The sequence below is a fragment of the Protopterus annectens genome, chromosome 4.part0 (assembly GCF_019279795.1).
Source record: "Protopterus annectens isolate FY-2018-M chromosome 4.part0, PAN1.0, whole genome shotgun sequence".
Lineage (NCBI taxonomy): Eukaryota > Metazoa > Chordata > Ceratodontiformes > Protopteridae > Protopterus > Protopterus annectens.
The window spans coordinates 1,392,712,828-1,392,735,705 of NC_056733.1; positions in this window are offsets into that span (position 1 = coordinate 1,392,712,828).

Here is a 22,878-nt window from a genome sequence, read left to right on the forward strand (position 1 = left end):
CATTGTTTTCCATTCTATCTCAGTTTTCAACATCTGATTTGCCTCATTTACATCTATTACAACTGTCTTATCTATACTCAGTTTCATCCCATGTGCCTTCAGTTTTGCATTCCATTCCCCTATCTTTGGCTGAAGTTCTTGTTCAGAGTCTGCCTGTAATAAATACCACATCTTCTGCATATAGCAACTGTGTTGATCTGTTCCCTCTGACCTATTTTCTAATGTAATCCATCATCAATATGAACAGCAGTGGGCTCACAGCTGAACTCTGATGCACACCCACTCCAACTGAGAACCCCTCTGTAGGACCAAACACTGTTTGTGCTTAGGTTCATAGATTAGTACTAGGCTAAATGCCCTTGCAAGCTATTTTAAGCCTAGCCACTTATCCCTTGTGAGACTCAAACCCTGCACCTCGTGTGTGTAAGGGAAACACCTTAACCATTAGGCCACCCTCCCAACCCTTAGTCATTGGGTCCTTGTACGCAGTTTGCACTAATTCTACCAATGTTTTTTTGGACTTGGAACCACCACAGGACTGCCCAAATCAGATTTTCTGGGACCTTGCCATATGCTTTCTCCAAGTCTAGGAATGTCCAGTTGAACTCTTTCCTCTTTTCTAGCTTCTTCTCAAGTAGCCATCTCATTGCAAATATTGGGTCATTTGTGCTGCATCTTGATCTGAATCTGAACTGCTTACTTACCATCTTACTTTCTACTGTTTTGCGTATTGGTTTAATCACTCTCTCCAAAACTTTCATGCAGTATGATAGGAATTGGCTACCTCTATACTGCCCGCAGTTATGAATGCCCCCTTTGTTCTTGAACACACTGGCACTAGTATGCTTATTGTGCAAACACATATGAGACGTCTTTCTCTCCATAATGCTATGAGTAGCCTCAAGAAATATTTCTCCCCTATCTCACCCAACATCTTTATCATATCTGCTGTGACCTCATCTGAGCCTGCTGCTTTCCCTGACTTTATTTTCCTTAGTGCTGTACTTACTTCTTCTAGGGTGGGCTCCTTCTCTTCTTTCACCATAAGCTGTTACTGGACCAGTACAGCTTCTGTGGGGTTTTCTTCATTTAGAAGCTGCTGAAAGTACTCTTTCCTTCTGCCTTTGATGTTGTGTGGACTGGTGAGCAGGTTGTTGCTGGCATTACTTATGAAGGATGTCTGACTATCTTCTTTATCTTTCTTCTTTGTCTTACAACCTGATAAAGTTTCTTTGTGCCATCCACTGAGTCACTTTCCAGAAGTTGGTAGAGTGCCTCTAATGCCTTCTTTGTTGCTATCACAACTATTCTCTTAGCCTCTTTGTTAGCCAACCAGCATTCCTTCCTAGCCTGGTCTGTCTTTTCTATCTCCAATTTGTACCTGCACTCCTTCTTTCTTTTGATGATTTTCTGGATTTCTGTATTCTATCACCATATTTCCTTATGTACGTTATTTCCACACTTGGCTCAGCTGCATATCTGTTCTGTAGCCCTTACACATGCTATTTTGAGGTGCCTCCATTCTTCCTCTTCAACTCCATCTATTTTCTCTTCTTGAGGTGCTAGAGCCTGGACTAATGACTTGAACCATTTTGCTTTCTCTCCAGCCAACTTCCAGGTCTTCAGCCTGATCTCTGCTGACCTGAGAGCCTTCTCTGACCACTGCTTGCAGCTGGCTGTGACAATCAGTGGTTTATGCTGTGGACCAACTGTTTCTCTGGGGATGACTTTGCAGTCACTGATTCTACCCCAGTGCCTTTTCTTTACTAGGAGGAAGTCTTCCTGAGTTGCATGTTGGCTACTTTTGTATGTGATCTTGTGACTGTCTCTCTTTCTGAAGTATGCATTAGCTATCATCAGCCATTTACCAGACAGAAGTCTAGAATGGACTTTCCTTCTTTATTCCTGATGCCCCACCCATGTGAACCCAGGCAATTTTCATATCCTATTCTGTCTATCCCGATATGTACATTCTGGTCACCTCTTATCAACATCAATTCCTGTTGTCCTGCTTTCTCTAGTAGGTTTAGCAACTCCTGTCTGAATGTACTCTTTTCCTCACTGTCACAACCCTGTTGTGAGGCATAGGCTGCGATTATGAAGACTGCTCTAGCAATAGACTGAAGTCTGACTGCTATCAGTCTGTCATTAATTCTGATGATATCCCTCACTGCGTTCTGAAGCCTCTTCCTTACCACAATTCCCACACCATTTCTTGCTTGTTCTCCTGAGTAGTAGTAGACTCTTGATCCCAAGCCAAGTGGCTTTGCAGCACTAGCCTTCCACCTTATCTCCTGGATACAGAGGATGTCCAGCCTTGTCCTTATCATCACGTCATCCACTTCCAAGCCTCATTCTGTCAGTAAACCTACACTGTGAGAGACAATTCTTAGTTAATGTTTGGCAGGCTTAAAAGAGCTATCCCAGGTAATCCAAGCTGGGCAACTGGACACTAGACAGACAGTATCCTACTGACCCAGGGCTGCTGGGCTTTATGGTAGGCACACTCTGGTCAGTTGTGGCATTTACACCCCTCCCACCATTGGCAAAGGTCCCTGGAATAGGTATAAGTAGACTGAATCCTCAGCCCACTTATCACTGGCATATAGCCAAGCCCACTTTGGCGACATTAGCCAACAAGACCAGATCACCTAGAGTCATATTTTTACACCACTGAGTGGCTAGCCCTGCCACAACATGCAGTGGAGGATATCTGAGGATGCTGCACACCACACTAGATGTCCAATGTGGTAGGTCTATACAATTCTTCCCCCTATAGGGCACCATCTAGAGTCTGTGCTGCTGCCCATTCTTAGGTGAGTTTGAGATGGAAACACTATGTGTGTATTTTGGAGATGGGAAAAACCTGACAGAGGTAAGAGAGAGCATGCAAACTCCAAACAGGAATTGGTTGGAGGTCAGGACTTGAGCCTTGTACCTTGTGCATGGGAGTTGAAGACCTTAACTATTATGCCAACTGGCCAGCTATGAAAAAAAACAGTAAATGCCTTTACCCTGGCAAATAAATAAATCAATCAACAAGGAAGATAGGGGAGCAACAGCAATCTATTTGAACATTTACTGTTATCCTAAGTTAGTCTACCCATAGGCTACAGCAGCAGTGAGCCTGATGAACATAGTACAGTTGTATAAGTTGCAGCTACCCATAACAATAGATGTTTGAATGATCACTGCTGCAGTAGCTGCACCCACCACCATCTCCCTTCTTGCATATAGTTCTTGTGGGATACATTATTAGATTTTGTTAATTATATCTTGGTTGGCTGAGGATAAGTTCCCATAATTTGTTTAGGGGCAAGAAAGTACTGAAGACTTTTAGTCACTCTGGTTATTCATAAAGCTCCCTCCAAAAAGGGCATAGCCTAGAAGCAGTCAGAGTGATAGTGTGGAAGTGGAAGAAAGCTTTTGGAAGCTGGTCAGTTGCTCCATCTTTGGCAGCATGCAATCTATATGCTACTGCATCAATGAGAATGATGAACATCCTCAAATCAGCCTGATATGCTGGTTCAAATGGAGAAAGTGTTAATTTTTCCAAATGAAATTAAGATCCCAAGGAGGATCCACTTTTTTTTTTTTTTTTGCTGGATGGATATGAAAAACCCCTTTCAAAAATTCTTAACTTGATACAGTGCTGAAAGTGGGGATTCATGGGCACACATAGTGAAAGGGCAGAGGGGAACCTTAATAGTGGAGTAAGAAAGGCCAGAGGATAATTATTCACACAAATTTCAGGAACCAGAGGAAAACTAACTTTAAAAGGGTCCTTGTTTGTAGTGTGGCACCAGATAGACAATGTTTTCCATTTACTATTACATGATTTACTAGTAGAAGACCTTTCTGCCTCCTTTATTACCTTCTGCACATACTCAGAAAATAGGTGCCTAAAAGGTATTAAGATTGTATCATCTAGTCACTCATTTGAAGTTGTTTCAAGTTGAGGTATATCAAACAGCACCTGTCTTGTGAGAGAAGGTCTAGTCTGTGAGGAAACTTGTAGTAATTGCCCTTGGCCATTTTCAAAAGAAGGGAGACCTTTTGCCTCCTTTAATACCTTCTGCACATACTAAGAAAATAGGTGCCTAAAAGGTATTAAGATTGTATCATCCAGGCACTCATTTGAAGTTGTTTCAAAATGAGGTATATCAAACAGCTCTTATCTTGTGTGAGTAGGTCTAGTCTGTGAGTAAACAAAAGGAGGAAGCTACTACAAGACAGATAAAAAAAAAAAAAAAAAAGGACACCACTTGATCACATAAGTAAAAAACTAAGAGCTCTTTTTGAGAGAAAAATAGCTAAAGACTCAAACAATCATCAAGGCCTTCTCTAGCTATGTTAGAAACCCTGGAGGAACCTCCCAGATATACATTGCCAACATACTGGCAGTGAACTTCTCTCCCCCTCCCCTCCCCTCCCAAAGGATCAATATATGCAGCCCCAATCACAGCCCCAAGCCCAAGTGAGAACTGCTCTCTACTGCTCAAAAAAGCAAAAACACAGCATGGGATGGACCTGATGGTGTGCCGGCCTGGCTGCTCCACGAACTCAACGAGGCCAAAAAACCCACAGCTAGGACATCATAGTCTTACTAGATCTTACCTCTGGATACCCAGGTGGCGCACTGCAACTGTGGTCCCACTTCACAAAACCAAAGGTGCCTCCACCGACCCTGGAAATTACAGCCCATTAGCTTGACAAGCCTTATCTGCAAAGCCATGGAGAGGATAATTTAGATCAATTGGACTTGGAATTTGCAGACTTTGGATCCATCCAGTTGGCTTTCAAAACTTTGAAAACAGTCACCAAAAGCAGTCCAAAAGGAATTGCAGTCCATACAGCCTACATGAGCAGGCGAGAGGGCGATATGGCTACCTCGATCTGGTATCATTGATAAACTCAAAAATCATATCATTAAAAAAAACTCAATCTCATGAAGCAAAATGTTACATCACAAGATGGGTTGCCAACCACAGAGACAGAAACCCACCTGGTCAGGTGTCAGACTCAATGCCTGTCACAAGACAGCCTGTCAGTCCTGGGTACCAGCTTCCACTGGAAGCCCTCTTCCCTTTACTTCTTATTTCAACTACAAGCACAAGCAAAGCAAACAGAGGAGGCAGATGCTGACAAGTTTGCAGAATGACAAGTGAAAACACATCTGACACAGACATCCTTCAGAACACAGATACAGAAACAGAAACGGATAACTGGTGCCATGGCCCAAGCCTAATGCCCAATGCCAAAATCAAAATTAATAGTCAAATAAGGTTACCCCAAAGAAAAACACCCTAGCTACCACTACCCGGCAATCCACTGAGCATAGAGAAAGAATCCAGGTTGATAGGGTGGGGACCCAGGTTGACACCCCATGACCTGTCATTACATGTATGTAGCTAAAGTAGTGCCCACCTTATCATGCCCACCTTATCATGAAGATCATCTAGGTCATAGTCTCCTCACTCATCAGTCCAATGATCTCATACAATCCATGATCATAATGCCCCATTTTGAGCCTATCTGACCAGCTCTGACCAGCAGAAAGTTCCTCCAAAGGTTCCTCACCAAAAGGTCTCAAGGATAAAAGGCTGTCCGACTGAATCCTGACTCCCATGCTTATTCCAATTAAAGCTCTCAGAGGTAGTCACACCTTGCTCTAACATACAAGGCCATGCCAAACATGTCAAACCCAGATTTGATGAATATGCAAAAAAAAAATCTCAAAAAAGAAACTACAAAGGAAAGGGGAGACTTAAACGAATATTAATTAATAGGGGCCGCTGGGGGGGGGAGATTCATCATCAAGACTCCCCTATGCTGTGGGAAAAAAAATGGTATATATGAGGCAGAGAGCCACCTCGCTGCCTTGTTCAGAGAGAAATCTGACCCAATGGATGGGAGATACCCCATATACCCAGGATTACCTACAGTGTCACTGCTCAACAACAGAGGCAAAAAAAAAATAATAGTTCCCCCCATACTAAAGGGGGGGTGGCGTAAGCCACAAAACTATGGGCTAGGCTTGTAAATGCCCTCGGGCAGATAGCCTAGTATGAACCTATGAACCTATGAACTTGTAGGAATTGCCCTTGGCCATTTTCAAAAGAAGGGAGAACCACTGCTGCCTGTGCCAGAATGGAGTCACCAGAATGATCTTTGGAGAGTCCTTCTAAATCTTTAGAATAACTCTGGCTTTCAGTGGAAAGAGTAGAAAGGCATACAGAAACATTCCTGTCTAAGGGATTGAAAATGTATCTGTTTTCCAGGCCTGTTTGCATGAAATCCTGGAGAAGAATTTCTTCAGTTGTTTGTTGTAAATGGAGGCAAATAGACCTGTTTGATGTGTTTGCCCATAGCTGGATCAAATTCTGGAAGAGCTGTAGGTTCAATTTCCATTCACAAGGGTCTGCCACAAAGTTTTCCTCTGATGAAATGTCTGAACCTTGTAGGGTCGATTGCGCTTAATTGTTATTTCCCAAGCTACAATGGCTAATCTGCATGAGGGTAAGACCTGATACCCCCTTTTGGTTATGTGCCATACCACTATGGTGTGTCTGTGATCAGTTGTGGAGGTCCAGATGATTCAGAAAGTTGACGACTTTTGTTACTATCAACATCTCTTTGACATTTATGTATTTTGATCTGTCTTGTTTGTTCCAAAGATCCTGTACTTTTACCCCCATAGACAGGGATCCTCAAGCAATGTCTGATGCATCTGTTGTTACAAACTGAGAAGGAGATGGAAGAGAGAAGGGAAGACAAGGATTTAGAGAAATCTGGTCTCTCCTCCATAGCACCTCTCATTTTACAAATCAGAAAACCAAATGGTTAGGGGATACTGACGGTGGGATCATACTGATTTTAGAAATCACTGAATTCTACTCATGGAAACTGGGAAGCAGAATCATGGGAATCATACATGTCATGAAACATAAGATCCTAACAAATTCCCAAGATGAAGTCATCAACTAATTAAAAAACTCAGGAAAGGGTCTAAATATAGATCTACTGTTTTTCTGTGGGAGAAAAGTACTATGAATGGATGTATCCAAAAGACAACACAGGAATGCTATCAATAGAGAAAAATTAAGGAAAAGTTATGAATGTTCTTCTGGCAGCCTAGTCTGAGTAAGAGACTTCTTACCTAAGTAAGAGATTTCTGCCATTTTGAAAAAGATCATGCAAAGGTAAGAACATTGTCTAAATAAGGAAAAATGTAAATCCCTTCCAAACTGCAATAAGTTATCACTGGCTATCACTGGATCCAGACACTGTGTAAACACTTCTGGAGCAGTAGACAAGCCAAAGAATAATGAAAAGAACTAAGTGTGTAAAAAAGACACAGAAAATCTTAGAAACTATCTGAATTATTTGTACATTGGTATGTGGAAATAAGGAAATAAATTAAGAAAGTAAAGATCTAGACCTGGTATTTAAGCAGTTTCCTTCTTTGATACCAGGAAAATACTTGAATAAAAAACCTCCCATATTGAATTAGGGGTTGGAGGCGCAGGTTCTATCACCCCTAGGGATAACATTTGCTGGATGATTGGGGGAAACAGGGAAGTCTGATTTAAAGGACATGGAGGAACCTCCTGAAAAGGAGGAAGAGACTCCCACTCCTATTTGTAGCCCTGTTGGATTAGTTTCAAAACCCATTTGTCTGAGATTATCTATTGCCAAAGAGAGAAATGAAGAGCCAGATTTTGGGAAAGGTTTACAAAGGATTGCCAAGGTGCAAGGTGAAGTGGTTTGGAATATGTAAATAGTTATTCTGACATATTGGAAAGTCCTTGGTATTTTTAGGGCCTCCTTGCCATTGTTTCTTGAAGTTTGCTGAGACTACTTGATTTTTTTTTTTTTTTTTTTTGTAAAAAGGTCCCGAGTTTGAAAGGAAATTTTTAACAAACTTGGTGAAAGTTGGTTGAAAATCTGAATGACCCCCAGTTTTCTCTTTTAACACATTTTCATTATCTCAGTGTTAGATAGTCCAAATAAAACTTCTTTATCAAGCAGTGAGTTCAACACCTCAACTTTCCCCTCTTCAGGTAAATTCTGTGTATATAACAATGCAAATCTTCTCATAACAAAAACAGTAGCTGTTGTGCTGGAAATGGCACCAGCAGAGTCATAAGAATACTTTAAAGAGTATTTAGTTACCAGGATAACAGAAAAAATTAAAGAATTTGGGGAAGATTTGTTTTCTGGAGAAGGAAAGCTGGCAGTAAAGTTCCTCATATTATCAAAATATGCTAGTAAAAGCTTTGACATGTGAGCCTGACAAATGAAAATTTGAAATGTTAACATGGCAGAAAAACTTTTAGTTATGTACTCACCATAACTTCAGATGTTTGGGATCCATCTCGCCTACATTCTGACTGATGGGTTCGGAGCCGATCCCTCGGCTCCGACTCGGCACGCTTATGCCAAAGAGCGAAGTCTCTTATTGGCTGAGCTTACTATATCCCAGGATGCACCACTACCAGTCCCCCAGATCTAGTTTGTCCGCATACATGCACACACGCACTGCTTATATAACATCGTCAGATGAAACAAGATAAAAACAGTAGAACTCAAACCGTTCAATCTCTTCTGATCTCCAAGGCAGGGGGAAGGAGGGTGGGTATTAGGAATGTAGGCGAGATGGATCCCAAACATCTGAAGTTATGGTGAGTACATAACTAAAAGATGTTATGTGATCCTATCTCGCCTACATTCTGACTGATGGGACAGCGTCCCTAGCACCTGAATCCTGGGTGGCTCACTGGAAAACACTCCTGAGTACCGTGGAACCAAATGATGCTCGCCCTTTAGATGCCACATCCAATTTATAGTGGGAAATGAAAGTGTACGGGTTGGACCAAGTAGCCGCAGCACAAATCTCAGAAATAGCGAGCTTGGAATGAAAAGCAATAGAGGTAGCCATAGCTCTAGTAGAGTGAGCTTTGACAGATGTTGTAAGTTGCTTATTTGAAGAGGAATAAGCCTGAGTTATGCAATCTCTAATCCATTTGGCAATAGTAGCTTTAGTGATGGTTTTGCCCAGTTTATTATCTGAAAAGGACACAAACAATTGGTCTGTTTTTCGAATCTGTTGAGTCCTGTCTAGATAGAAGCGCAATTGCCTGTGAACATCCAACTTATGCAAGGTGTATTCCGCTTTGTTTGAAAATGTTGGAAAGAAAACTGGTAGCTCTAGAGATTGTTGGAGACAGAGATTAGAACAAACTTTTGGAACAAAAGATGGATTAGGTCTAAGTGATACTCTATCCTTGTGAAAAATCAAGTACGGTGGTTTGATAGATAGGGCTTGAAGTTCTGAAACTCTTCTTGCAGAGGTAATTGCAATTAAGAAGGCAGTTTTCCAAGACAGATATTTCAACTCACATGTAGCAGCCGGTTCAAAGGGGAAAGATGTTAAGGCACCAAGTACCAAATCAAGATCCCACGGAGGCGCAGGATGAAAAACTGGGGGTCTTAAAAGCACAGCACCTTTCATGAAAGTTTTACATAATCTGCTACTCATCAACGGTGGGTCTATGGATTCGTGAAATTTGGAGATAGCTGCTAGTTGGACCTTAATAGTAGAGACTGAAGATCCTTGATTAAACAAGGATGTTAAAAATTTCAAGACCTCTGGTATCGGGGCAGTAATAGGGTCTAAGCCTCTGAGTTGAGCCCAGATAGCAAACCTCTTCCACTTACTGTGATACAATTTCTTAGTGGTGGGTTTGTGGACTGAAGATAAAATGTGAATAACTTCAGGGTCCAAGGTGTGATTTCTGACTAAAGTCGGAAGTGGAGGAGCCAAGCTGCTAATTTCAAAGTGTGAAGGGACTGGTGCTGTTGTCCCGACTGATGAATCAGAAGGTCCGGAGTTGGATCCAAAAACCAGGGACCGTCCAGAGCATATTTCTGTAGGTAGGGGAACCATACCTGACGAGGCCAGTACGGAGCAATTAGAATCATTGTGGACCCCAATTGGGAAGCTTTCTGGATGACTTTGGAAAGGAGTGGAACCGGAGGGAAAGCGTAAAGTAGTCCTGTTGGCCAAGGTTGGACTAGAGCATCCGTAGCTGCTTCCCCTTGACGCGGGGTCAAGGAAAAGAACCTTTTGCACTTCGTGTTTTGTGGTGTTGCAAACAGGTCGCAGCACGGAATCCCCCATCTTTGGAAAATCTGAGCCGCTACAGCTTCGTTCAGGGACCACTCGTGAGGAGAAAGAATAGTCCTGCTCAGTCTGTCTGCCAATACATTGGATTTTCCTGGAATGTGGGTCGCTACCAGGAAGTGGTTGGTAGCCACTGCCCATTCCCACACCCTCATGGCCTCTCTGCAAAGGGGGTAAGATCTGGTCCCTCCTTGTTTGTTTAGATACCAGACCACCGACATGTTGTCTGTGTGGATAGCGATAATGCCTTGAGGGAGAAAGTTGTGGAGGGCTTGTAGGGACAGAAGTACAGCCCTCATTTCCAACACATTGATATGGAGAAAGGTTTCATTTGGAAGCCAAGATCCCTGAACTGACCTGCCCAGACAATGCCCCCCCCACCCCGTCTGGGAGGCATCCGTCGTCAAGGTGGCTACCGGAGGGGGCATAACAAAAGGTCTTCCCTGATTCAGATTGGATGGCAGAAGCCACCAGCGGAGGTCCCATTTGCACGTTTCTGTAATCAGTATGTGATGATTGAGGGGGAGATCCTGAAAGGACCATTGTGTCGATAACAGCCACTGAAGAATTCTCATGTGCAATCTTGCCAGAGGAACTAGGAGAACCGTGGCAGACATTGAACCTAAAAGTTGCAGGACCAACCTGGCTGGGGCTTTGGATCTTAGAAGCAGGGCTCGGACTTGACCTTGTAATGTTTGTATCCTTTTGGTAGGAAGGAAGATTCGCATCAATTTTGAGTCTATCTCTGCTCCTATGAATCTTATGCGCTGAGAAGGCAGCAAGACAGACTTTGACCAGTTGAATGTAATTCCCAGGGAAGTACCCAGGGAGATGGTGGCTTGTAGGTTCTCTAGTAGTAGATGCCTGGTGGTGGCAGTCAGGAGCCAGTCGTCCAGATAGGGAAACACTTGGAATCCGAGACTCCTCAGGTGAGCAGTCACTACTGCCAAACACTTGGTGAACACCCTGGGGGCTGTGGTGAGACCAAAGGGCAGAGCACAAAATTGGAAATGACTGTCTCCCAGGCTGAAGCGCAGATACCTCCTGGACGCCTGATGTATCAGTATGTGATAATAGGCGTCCTTGAGATCTATGGAGCACATCCAAACATCTTTCTCCAACAATGGGAGAATGGATTGTAAAGTGACCATTCGGAACTTGGACTTCATGACGGACTGGTTTAGTTTGCTGAGATCCAAAATGGGTCTCAGGTCCCCTGTCTTTTTTGGCACTAAAAAGAACCTTGAGTAGTTTCCGGATCCGATCTGGTCTGTGGGGACCGGTTGGATGACTCCTTTTTCTAGCAGCTTTGAAGCTTCTACGGCTGCAATTTCCCTTTGACTGGGTGGAGGGTCCGGGATTTTTTTGGACGGTGGGGGTGAGTGTGTGAAGGGAATGGTGTAACCTCCGGCAATAATCCGAAGCACCCAACTGTCCTGAGTAATAGATTCCCAGGCTTTTAGGTGCTTGGCAAAACGGCACCCGACTGGCTCCGGAGCAGCACAGCCGGGCAACCCCTCATGGAGTGTGGGAGGCTGAAGAGCCACGAAAGGACTCGCGGTCTCCAGTGTTGCGGGGGCCTCTGCCGCCTCTGGGACGGCGTCTCCCAGAATAATTTCCCCGTCCTCTGCCTCTGGAAGGGGAATCTTCCTGCTGTTGGGGAAAGAATTTTTGTGATTTGCGGAACCACATCTTCCCTCCTCTTTTAGCCTTGGGATAAGGCCGAAAGGGAGTGGAATAACGTGCTCTTACGGCAGATAAAGTCTTTCCCTCCTGCTCACAGCGGGTAAGAGTGTCTTTTACCTTGGGTCCAAACAAAGAGGACCCATCAAAGGGAGCGTCGGCAAAGGAAGAATTGAAGGCCTCCGCGAAATGACACAAACGGAGCCAGGCTTGTCTCCGTAGAGCCACGCCTGTGCCTGCCGCTCTGCCCGCCCCTTCGGCCACATATGAAATGAGCCTCATGGACGAGTTAGAAATCGAGGTAAGGATAGCCAACTGAGAGCTAACCGACTGGGCTAGCTGCTCAGGTAGGTTACCTGAGAGGGAGTCTGAGAGCTCCTTGACCAGATCCCTCTGTAGTCTGGTGAAATGTGCCAAATAATTCAGGGACCTCAGAGTAAAGGCCGCTGAAGTCAGGGTGCGCTTCCCGTACCGATCCATGCTCCTAGACTCCTTATTAGGAGGATGGACGGACGTCGAAGCCTCTGCCACGTCCTGCTGGGTAGCAGATGCCACCACCATGGCATCTACAGCCACGCCTTTCATCAAGAACTCCTTCTCGGGTGGGGCAGACAAAAATTTGTTAGGGCGAGAAGGCACTGGTTCCACAGTATCTGGATGTTCCCACGCCCTCCGACAAACCAAATCCAGGAGCTCGTCAAGGCGGAGACACCCAGGAGGCGGAGGGCTGAGCCCCGAACGCCTTGAGAAACACTGACTCATCAACGGAGGGGGGTTTGGAATTCCAGCCACCTCGTTGCTTAAGGATTTCTAGAATGTCTGCAAATGAGACATCATCCGAGGACGACTTTGGGGACCCCTCCGCATCATCAAGATCAGTGTCCGATGTAAGAGACTCGTCGGGGGAGTCCACGTGCTTCCTCTTGCACGATCTCTTCCTTGGGGGCTCTTCCGAAGACAACTCCGAAGAACCCTCAGGAGGAGGGAAACCCCCAGTGGGGGTAACCTCAGGCCCCGGGGCTCCGCTGCCTAGAGACAGGGAACTGCCAAAGACCCAGTCTCCATTACCAGGGAAGGTGCCGGTACAGCCGTGAGATGGCGAAGAAGACTTGGCCAAGGCACTCCTCATAGCTCTGAAAGCCGGACCCCCAGAATCCTGGGAGTGTCCGGTCCCCGGAGCCATGATAGCAGACGGAAGTCCCACAGCCGAAGCACCGAGAGGGAGGCTCGGAACCGACAGCATAGGTCCCAGCGTCACCCCGTGTCCGGCCGAAGAAGTCCGTGTGCTAAACTCGGACCCGAAGGCCGGGGTTGGAGCAAGGGTCGGAGCCGACCCTAGGATCTCCACTGGCTCCATCAGCACCTGCTCCGACGGAGCCGAAGCGGTCGGAGGAGGAATGGCAATGGAGTGGGCTATCGGCTCCGAAGCCAATTGGGTTGGAGCCGAAACAAATTTTTGAAAGACTGGGGACTGGAACAGTCTTTGGAGCACCCTGTCTATGTCGAATCTGACATCCTCGATGACCTGGGGAGACCGAGCGGGTTCGAGTAGGTCTCTCCAACGGCTCCAAGGGACTAGGGGACCGGCTCCGAGGTGACTCGATAACTATCGGCGCCGAAGGAGTGCACAAACCAATTTCCATCGGTGCCGAAGAGGACTTCGGCACCGAGGAGGAAGAGTCTGAGCGGACAACCTTCATCGGCTCCGAGATCAGTGGAGCCGATGAAGGTGACCCGCCTCTCGATGCCCCAGCCGTCGGCTCCGAACCCAGAGGAGTCGAGACTGGAGGCATCGAGGCAGACCGTTCCGCCCTCGGCTCCGAAGTCCATGGAGCCGAAGGAGAAGCCTGCCTATGTCTTTTGGCGGTCGGGTCCGACGGACTGGTCGAAGCCGACGCCCTTTTCTTTTTAGCAGGAGAAGGAGAGGACGCTAATGCTTCTTCAAAAGAGGGTTTTATAAGGCCTTTCAAAATAAGTTTATTTTTCCTCTCTTGGAGGACCCTCGAGGAAAACGCGTGACACACGCTGCAGGACTCCTGCAAATGTTTGGCGCCCAAACAATATACACAGAGTGGTCATCTGTGATAGACATTTTAAAACTGCACTTAGTGCACTTCTTAAAGCCCGAAGGCCTAGGAGCCTGAGACATTTATAGCAATAAAGTCAGTAACTGTATCACAGAAAAACACACTGTTTTGTTTTTTTTTTTGTTTTTTTTAATTGACTGTCACTACGATGACTAGCTTACGGTTACCGATTAAGGTTGACAGTCCGACAACTACAAAAAACTACTAAAGGGGATCCTAGAACCCCTAAGGATTTGAAGGAAATTGACTGACAGGGAAAGGCCCTTAAAATCAAGGGGGCCTCTAGTCAGAACAAACACACAATCACACACAAATTTTTCCACAAAAAAATACCAGTCACACACAAAAGGTACGGAATAGCTGTTAAAACAGATTTTTGTTATAGAAATAGAAAATTTCTGACAGAAAAAGTTAGTGAAAAACACTACTTAGCTCAGCCAGCTCGAGACCACGTCTTTGCTAGTTAGCGGCAAACGAGATCTGGGGGACTGGTAGTGGTGCATCCTGGGATATAGTAAGCTCAGCCAATAAGAGACTTCGCTCTTTGGCATAAGCGTGCAGAGTCGGAGCCGAGGGATCGGCTCCGAACCCATCAGTCAGAATGTAGGCGAGATAGGATCACATAACATCAACATATTTTCTTTAATTTTCAAAGGATTTCCTGTCCTTGTCAGAAAGAGTGAGGTTAGCATTCACCAGATGTTTAGCTGCAGAAGTATTTGTGAAAGAATCACTGCAGAATTAGATTAGGGACAAAAATATATTTAAAAGACTGAGGAATTTAGTATACTTTGTAACCTTTTAGGAGCTGAAGACTGGCTATCTGGGCTGCTGCAGGCTGCCATGACTGCTAAAACAGAATGAACAACAGCAGGTTAAATAAAATCCCACTGTAATAAATCATAGTATTTTTCAATAAGACTGTAATGTCATTTTGTTCCTACTAAACAACTGATTCATTCTAGCAATTGTTTCAGAAAAATAAAATTAATCAGAGGGAAATTCAGAAGAAACACTTTCTTCAGTATCAGGATCTGTGGCTTAAAGAGAAATAACAGAAGAAGTTCCCCCAATCCATTCCCAGATTTTTCAGACTGAGAATCTACTGAAGAAATCCTTTGTCTTTTATCACTTTTCAGAATGTAAGATGATAAGACCCTGCAATAAGCCCAGGGTAAGCCCTAACAAATCGTCTGTGTCAAGTGAAACTGATACTGGGGAAGATAAATGTTTAGCTTTCTGCTTCTTTTTCTAGGAGAGTCCCTGAAAGAAGCCTGACTGCTAGTAGGAACAACTTGGGAATCAGGCATTCTAGCCTGGCCATGCAAAGAAGCATTCCCTGTTTCCTCCTCCAAGACCTGCAGCAGTGATTCTCCCATGTCTACAGAGGACATTCCAAAAGCCACATTGGATATGTCAAACCATCAGTCCTTAGTGGCTGAAGTGAAAACACCAGAATGGATTCAGGGAAGAATGTGAATGATCTGAAGAACCTAAAATGGGCACTTCAAAGTCACCCACTAGTGGCTCAGGCAAAGAAGGAAAAACTGTGTTGGCAAGGGCTCTTTAATACCTTTCTTTTCCTTGGATCTAGAGGAGAGATGAACCAAGTAATTGGTAGGTTGTTCCATGGTTCTGCTTGAACCTTTACCTGAAAATATTAACTAAGCTTTGGGTTGGGAGGGTGGCCTAATGGTTAAGGTATTTGCCTTACAAACACAAGGTACAGGGTTTGAATCTCACAGGGAATAATTAGCTATGCTTAAAATGGCTTGCAAGGGCAGTTAGCCTAGTACTAATCTATGAACCTAAGCCTGAAGGAGCTGATGACAAGGAAAATACAAAAAAGTAGTAATGTTTGCAGCCAAAATACACAGCAACAATCACAAAACACACGAGCTCCAAACTCTAGATGCAATGTCTAAAATAACTAGGCTAAAAAAAGTTAATTAAATAGTTTAAAACAAGTTTGCAGTAAAAGTAACCTGACAATGTAAACTCCATTATATGACAAGTGTCTCAAGGCAGTCACATAAAAGTTAAAACCTAGACAAAAAGTATAGTTTTGTCATAAACTTCATATTAATGCTAAGAAGAGTAATAAATGTGGAAGGCTTTCCTTGTAGGGAACTTATCTGTTCAGCAATTAAGAAATGCTAGCTAACCATTGATCTTCTGAAGCCTGAAAGAGAAGTGTATGCTGGTGGCAAGAAAATTCTGAGAGGCGCGTTACCCACACCACTAATTTGCTCCAACAGTGGTCGAACCATCAATGGTCTACGTGAATGGAAGGTGCTCTAAAGCTTTGGACACTATCCAACTGTTATATCCTAGGTATGATATAACCCATACAGCTAAGGCTACTGCAGCATTGATGTACTGATGAACATATTATAAAACAAAAAAGTATAATAAAGGTTAAAAGATATTTATACTGTGTGTGTGTGTGTGTGTGTGTGTGAGTGTGAGTGTGAGTGTGAGTGTGAGTGTGAGTGTGTGTGTGTGTGTGTGTGTGTGTGTGTGTGTGTGTGTGTGTGTGTGTGTGTGTGTGTGCAATATGTACAGTTAAGGAATTTTGTAGACAACAATTATGGTAAATCAGACAGGAATTAAAGTAAAGATACCTAGAAGATTAAAACTTAGAAGATGAAAGGAAATAAGTCACAAGGATTGGTGAGGATATATTTAGGTGGAAGCTAATGGGGATAAAAGATGAACAAGTGAAGTAAGAAAACTGAGAATAATGAGCAATAAATCATAAACATACTAGAACAAAGTTGAAAAAAGAGGCAAGATGGAATTAATTACATGGGTCAAAATCTACCCATAGTAAAAATCTGTACTATAAATACAACTACAGGGTGATTTTTACAAATTCCATAAAATCATACAAAAAGGGAACTAGCTAGAAAGGAAACCGCTTGTCTTTTAAATGCATCAAAGTATTATACATTGTGTGACACCAGTAGTGCAACAAGATGTAAATTTTACTGATACACCATAGTTGTAGTTTGGGTAATATATTAATAAATAAATGTACTGCAATAAAACTGTTACAGTTATGGATTCTGTAGTTTTCATTTTTTATTGTGTCTCTTCAAGGAGTTATATCTACAAATATATACATACAATAAAGATGAAAATAAAAGGTTATGTACTCACCATAACATTCCATCTGCGTTGTCCATTTTCATTCTTTCTCAACTGATGTGTTCAGACCCAAGAATCAGATCTGATTCAGACACTTCTTCCAGATCATCGGATCCTAGAACTCTAAAGCTCCTCCCTTTACCCAAAACTGCCCCACCAACCTAACATACCTCAGATTCAATTTGTGCTCTAGATGTAAAAGGACAACCAATAACAGAAAAAAGCAGTGGTAGAACAGAAAAAGGCAAGCAGGAGCTCAAACAAGGAACACAGGTTCCTATACAACTCTTATATCTCTTAGGTTCATAGGTATTTGCTAGGCTAACGACCACAAGGGCCTTTTTAAGCCCAGCCATGCATCCCAAATCTCTGACAAGTTCTGATACCCTTGATGAGATGAACCATTTACAGGTTAGCTGTTTGCATTATAGACATCGGTGCCAAACCAGGGATGACTTTCCGGTTTCTCATCCAGTTGTCCAAGTTGCACTTGAATTGGGTTAGGGAGGAACTCTGCTTCACATGGATGGGGAGCCTGTTCCATAGATGGGGTAGTCTCTGGGATACATACATATCTCTCCAGCAGGTCCTATTTATATCACTGGCAAGGTTTGCCTTTAGATCTGGTAATTCTGATACTGTTTGTTTTATGGATATGTAGGAGGTCAATCAGAGGGGGGCTGACAATGGCCTGTATACCAGGCATAGATCTCCCCTCAAAGCCTGTAGGAGACAGAATACAGGGATAGGGCCTTGAGGTGGTCTGCATAGGACATATTACTTATGTCCTGTATTCTATTAGTGAGGAACCTCTTTGGGCGTTCCAGTTGTTGGATATGCCTGGTTAGGTGCATACCAAAGGGGTCATTATACTCAATGATAGGTCTGATAAATGCTGAATACTGTGGAACAATGGCTTTCTTGTACTTAGATGCCATAACTTTGTTTATAAGTTGTGCAACATAGAATGATTTCCTCACCACTGTAGACATGTGGATGATCAAAGGCTAGATTACTATGTGTGTCCCTAAGTTCCTGACTACTTGGTCAACTCTAAGGGGTGTGTTGTCAATATGATAGTTACCAGGGGTGGATGACTTCACAAAGGATATTATTATGCATTTCTTGGCATTTATTTTTAGTCCATGTCTCTGATACCAGTTGTTTGTCTGTGCCAGTAAGCACAAAAGGAGGGCTCAGGTGGGAAGGAAGTTGAGGAAAAATGAAAATGGACAACAGCGATGGAATGTTATGATGAGTACATAACTTTTTAATCTGATTTTGTCATTTTCATTTATTCCTCAGTTGATGAGATTGAGTCCTCAGCTGCTACAACCCTGGGAGGCCCTTAAGGAAGGATATTCCTGAGCACTGCTGAGCCAAATGCTGCTCTGTTCCTAGAAGTCAAATCCAACTTGTAATGGGTAGTGAAAGTGCATGAATTAGCCCAAGCTGCAGCTGCACAAATATCATCTAAAGATACTCTCGACCAAAAAGCTGAAACAACCACCATAGTTATTGTAGAATGGGGACTTGGAGTTTTTGGCAAAGATAAACCCAATTTACCACAAAGGTTATACAATCAATCAACCATTTGGCCAATGTAAATTTAGATACAGGACCTAGTTTGGTAGGAGAAAGGGAAACAAATAACTGGTTAGATTTCCTAATGTCTTTGGTTCTAAGAAGGTAGAAATTAAGTTGTTTATGCACATCCAACACATGTAACATGTACTCTTCTTTGTTGGAAAAATTTGGAAAGAAATCTGGGAGATTAATGATCTGGCTAAAATTCAACCCAGGAGCCACCTTAGGTAAAAAAGATGGATTAGTTCACAGTGATACCCCGTCTTTGTGAAAAATCAGATGAGGAGGTTTTGAAGACAGAGCCAAGAGCTTGATGCTGTTTTAGATGATGCACTAGACAGCAGAAAAATGGTTTTCCAAGATAAAAATATTTAGGTCACTTTTGCCTGAAGGTTCAAAGGGAGATTGAGTTAAGTCCTGAAGCATTATATTTAAATTCCAAGGTGGTGTATGATCTTTTAATGGAGAGCTAACCAAAAAAGCTCCCTTGAGAAAGGCCTTGCATAATTTAGAAGAGGCTAATGTAGAGTTATTTTCACCCATGTGGAAATTAGAAATGGCAGCCAATTGAACTCTAATAATTGAAAAACTATCTCCTTCATTAAAGATTGAAGCTTAAATTTTGAGGATCACTGGTAAAGATGCTGTAAAGGGTCCAGGTCTCTGCTGAGGGCCAACAAGACAAATCTTTTCCATTTACTCTTGTAAGTCTATCTAGTAGAAGCCATGTGGGAAGATAGCAAAATATGATAAGACCAGGGAAGAGAACCTGGGCTGTCTAGAAATTAGTGGAACTGAAGAAACCATGTGGTCAGTTTGGGGCCTGTTATGTCCAGATGAGTCATTCCTGTTGGGTGAGACAGAAGGTCTGGAGTTGGATACAGAATCCATGGTGGATGTAAAAGATGAGGCCAGAGGAGCAGGAATCTGACATGGCCAAAGGGGAGCAATGAAGATAACTGCTCTTCAACTGAACCACTTTATGAAACAATATGAGAGCTAGTTGTAAGGGTGGAAAAGCATAGTGGAGTCCAGATGGCCATTCCTGAGCTAGAGCACCTCTCAGTGACTCCACCAATAGGATCAGGGCAAAGAACTTGTGCATTATTGTTGAGGGGAGAGGTAAATAGACTGCAGCTTGGCTGGCCCCAAGGATGGAAAATTCTCTCCATCACATTGACATTGACAGACCACTCATGAGGCATCAGAATGGACCTGCTTAGTTTGCTGCAATCACTTTGGATTTTCTCAAGATGTGCATTGTTATTATAAAGTGACTGGAAGATATCACCCATTGCCAAACTCTCATAGTTTTTTGACAAAGAGAGTAAGACCTGGTTCCATTCTTGTTTACTGATGTACCAGACTACAGACATATTGTCTGTTTGAATCACAGTTGTCCCGAAAAGGAGAGCATCTTGAAAGGCCTGCAAAGTAGGAGTACAGCTCTCATCTCCAGGACATTGATATGCAACTTGGCCATGTGCCTTGGACTGTCCTTCCTAAGTAGAACCCCCCCCCCCCATCTGAGCTGAAAAGCATCAGTGGTCACAGTGGCCTTGGGAAAGGGAAGAACAAAAGGATAGCCTTCATGGAGCTGGTTTGAATGATTTCACCATAGAAAATATCTTTTGCATGCTTGAGTGATCTTGATTGGCATGGCTAACAGATGTCATAGAATGGACCATTGAGTTAACAGAGTCAATTAAAGGATCCTCATATAGAACTTGACCAATGGAACAAGAGTGACAGCTGCTGCCATGGTAACCCAAAGCCTGTAGCATCAGATGGGCCGGAAGAGATGAATTCTGGATCATTTTCTTTACTTGGGTCTGTAGAGTGTTTATGCAAGTAGATGGAAGAGAGTTTATCTGATTGATTGTGCCCAAATGTGCCCCTATGAACTCCAGACTCTATGTTGTGGTGAGTTGAGATTTGTTGTAATTGACTGTTATTCCCAGATGAGAACATAACTGGAGTGAGTAATCCCTTGCCTGTATCAGTCAATGCCTGGTTGAAGCATTAAGCAGCTAGTCATCTAGATAAGGAAACACCCAGAATCCCAGCAGTCTCAAATGAGTTGTTACCATAGACATGCTTTTAACTCCTTCCTCAGAATCCTAAATGTTGTAGCTCCTCAGCACAAAAGATGTACCAGGACTGTAAATGTACAGTGAATTACTCCAGTGTTCAAAACCCCTATGTCAAACAGAGATCACATGCACTCAGGCACAGACCCAAGACTGACCAGCCTCATGTGCAAAGCCATGGAAAGATTTATCCTGGAATTAATCAGTCAGGACATAGGGAACCTCCAAACACTAGACTCTACTACATACTACTCCCTTCTCAACCAAGTCGAAACTACAAGTCAGCTTTCAATTATCACAGCTGTGGCTTATTGGTATAGGTTTGTACTTCAGTCAAGTCCATATAAGTTACATCTATATTATTCAGTCCTGTGTCTATGTTGTGAACCTCACGTATGAGAATGGCACTGGTGATCATTAAATGTTGAACTCAACAACATAAAGGAACAAAACATCACAAAAATACAAAGGCATCACATAAATGGAAATAAATGTTTTCCAGCCTCTACAATTACAGTCATACAAATGTTTTCCAGCCTCAGCAATTGCAGTCACATGTTTAAGGTGAATTAGCAGGCAAATGAGCCACCAATAAGGATGATAGACAGGTGATCAGATAAATATAAAAAATATGACAGTAAACTAGAAGTAGGCAAACCAGAAAGGTTAGATAGATACAGGTAGGTACCTGCTGCCGAGGAATGGTGACTCAGTGATACCTGTGTAGTTTCCTCCCAGGAATAAAGGACTGCCTATATTACTAGAAGAAACATCTTAGCAATAAGACCTGTTGCTCCTGCTGCTGTGTAAGAAAAACTGCACTCAATGGTAAGTATCAATTTTCTGAATGAAAGGAAGTATTTAAAATGACTGCACATAACCAGACAAAGAACCTGACGAACTCACAGTAGCCACTGCAACAGAAAATATCCCATGCTAAGTGCTTCCAGAGATGGTCACTATAATGCTATGAAGGAAAAAAAATCTTGGCCAGATGGTCACTAATATACACAAGACCCAGCTGACAAACACAACCTGACAGTCGACAAATGATGATGGGTTCTGTCATTGCCTATTGCCTTATTCTTCAGGGTTTCTTCACAAACAGTGTCTACTATACAGAAGTGGCACTAAAGGACACAGTACTGCTGCTATCTACATTGTAAAACCTGATGGTTCTACATCAGTCTAAAACTGCATTATAGATGGGATATTTACCAGCCCAACTCACATATGTAAATGACTTTATTCAAACAAGAGATATGTCAGGTTGCAGAACAAAAGGAAATTAATGCCTTAGGCTTTTGGCCTGATGAAACAAACGTGGAAATTTGGTAAGACCAACTTTTTTGACAAGCTGCAAAGCTAACACCTGGCCCACAGTACATGATTAGATTTTGAGCCTGCTGCAATTATTAGTGTCAACAACTACTTTACCGGTTCTAAACATCAAGGGTACCACTTTCTTCTGACCAAGGTAATCTGGCAACAAGAGGTTGGTCATAATGTATGGTACTAACTCACTACTGGTCCACCTATGCTTTCAGCTTATAGCACTATGGTTCTTGTCCCCAAGGAGATATTGGGGGCATATGACCTTCAGCAATAATTCCATTCCAGTGGTTAGGACCTTCTGCTATTTTTCAGTCAGAATTACATGTACACATAGGCCCAGATTAAATGGAATGAGGACAAAAATATTATCCCATACCAGCAAATATTTTCAAGTTGCAAGGAACTCACCTTGGAGGTCTTACAATGATCCCAAAATGGACCTCACCCAATGTCACCATCACCTGCATTCAATCCACCCTTCCATTTCATAGGGACAGGAGCTGTGAATTCCCAGGCTAGGCAAGAGCCCTGTGGCCCATTTTTGACTGCCAGGAATCCCCAAGCAACTCACACAGTAAGAGTCAGGTGGTATGAATGGGTCAGTTTGGCATTTCTGCAATGGTGCAGCAGTAGCATTGTTGCCTCACAGCAAGAGGTTCTCCCGTTCGATTCTCGGCTGGAGTGCGGGGAGTGCCTTCTGTGTGGAGTTTGCATGTCCTCCCCGCGGTTGGGTGGCATTCAAAAGACATGCGTAAGGATG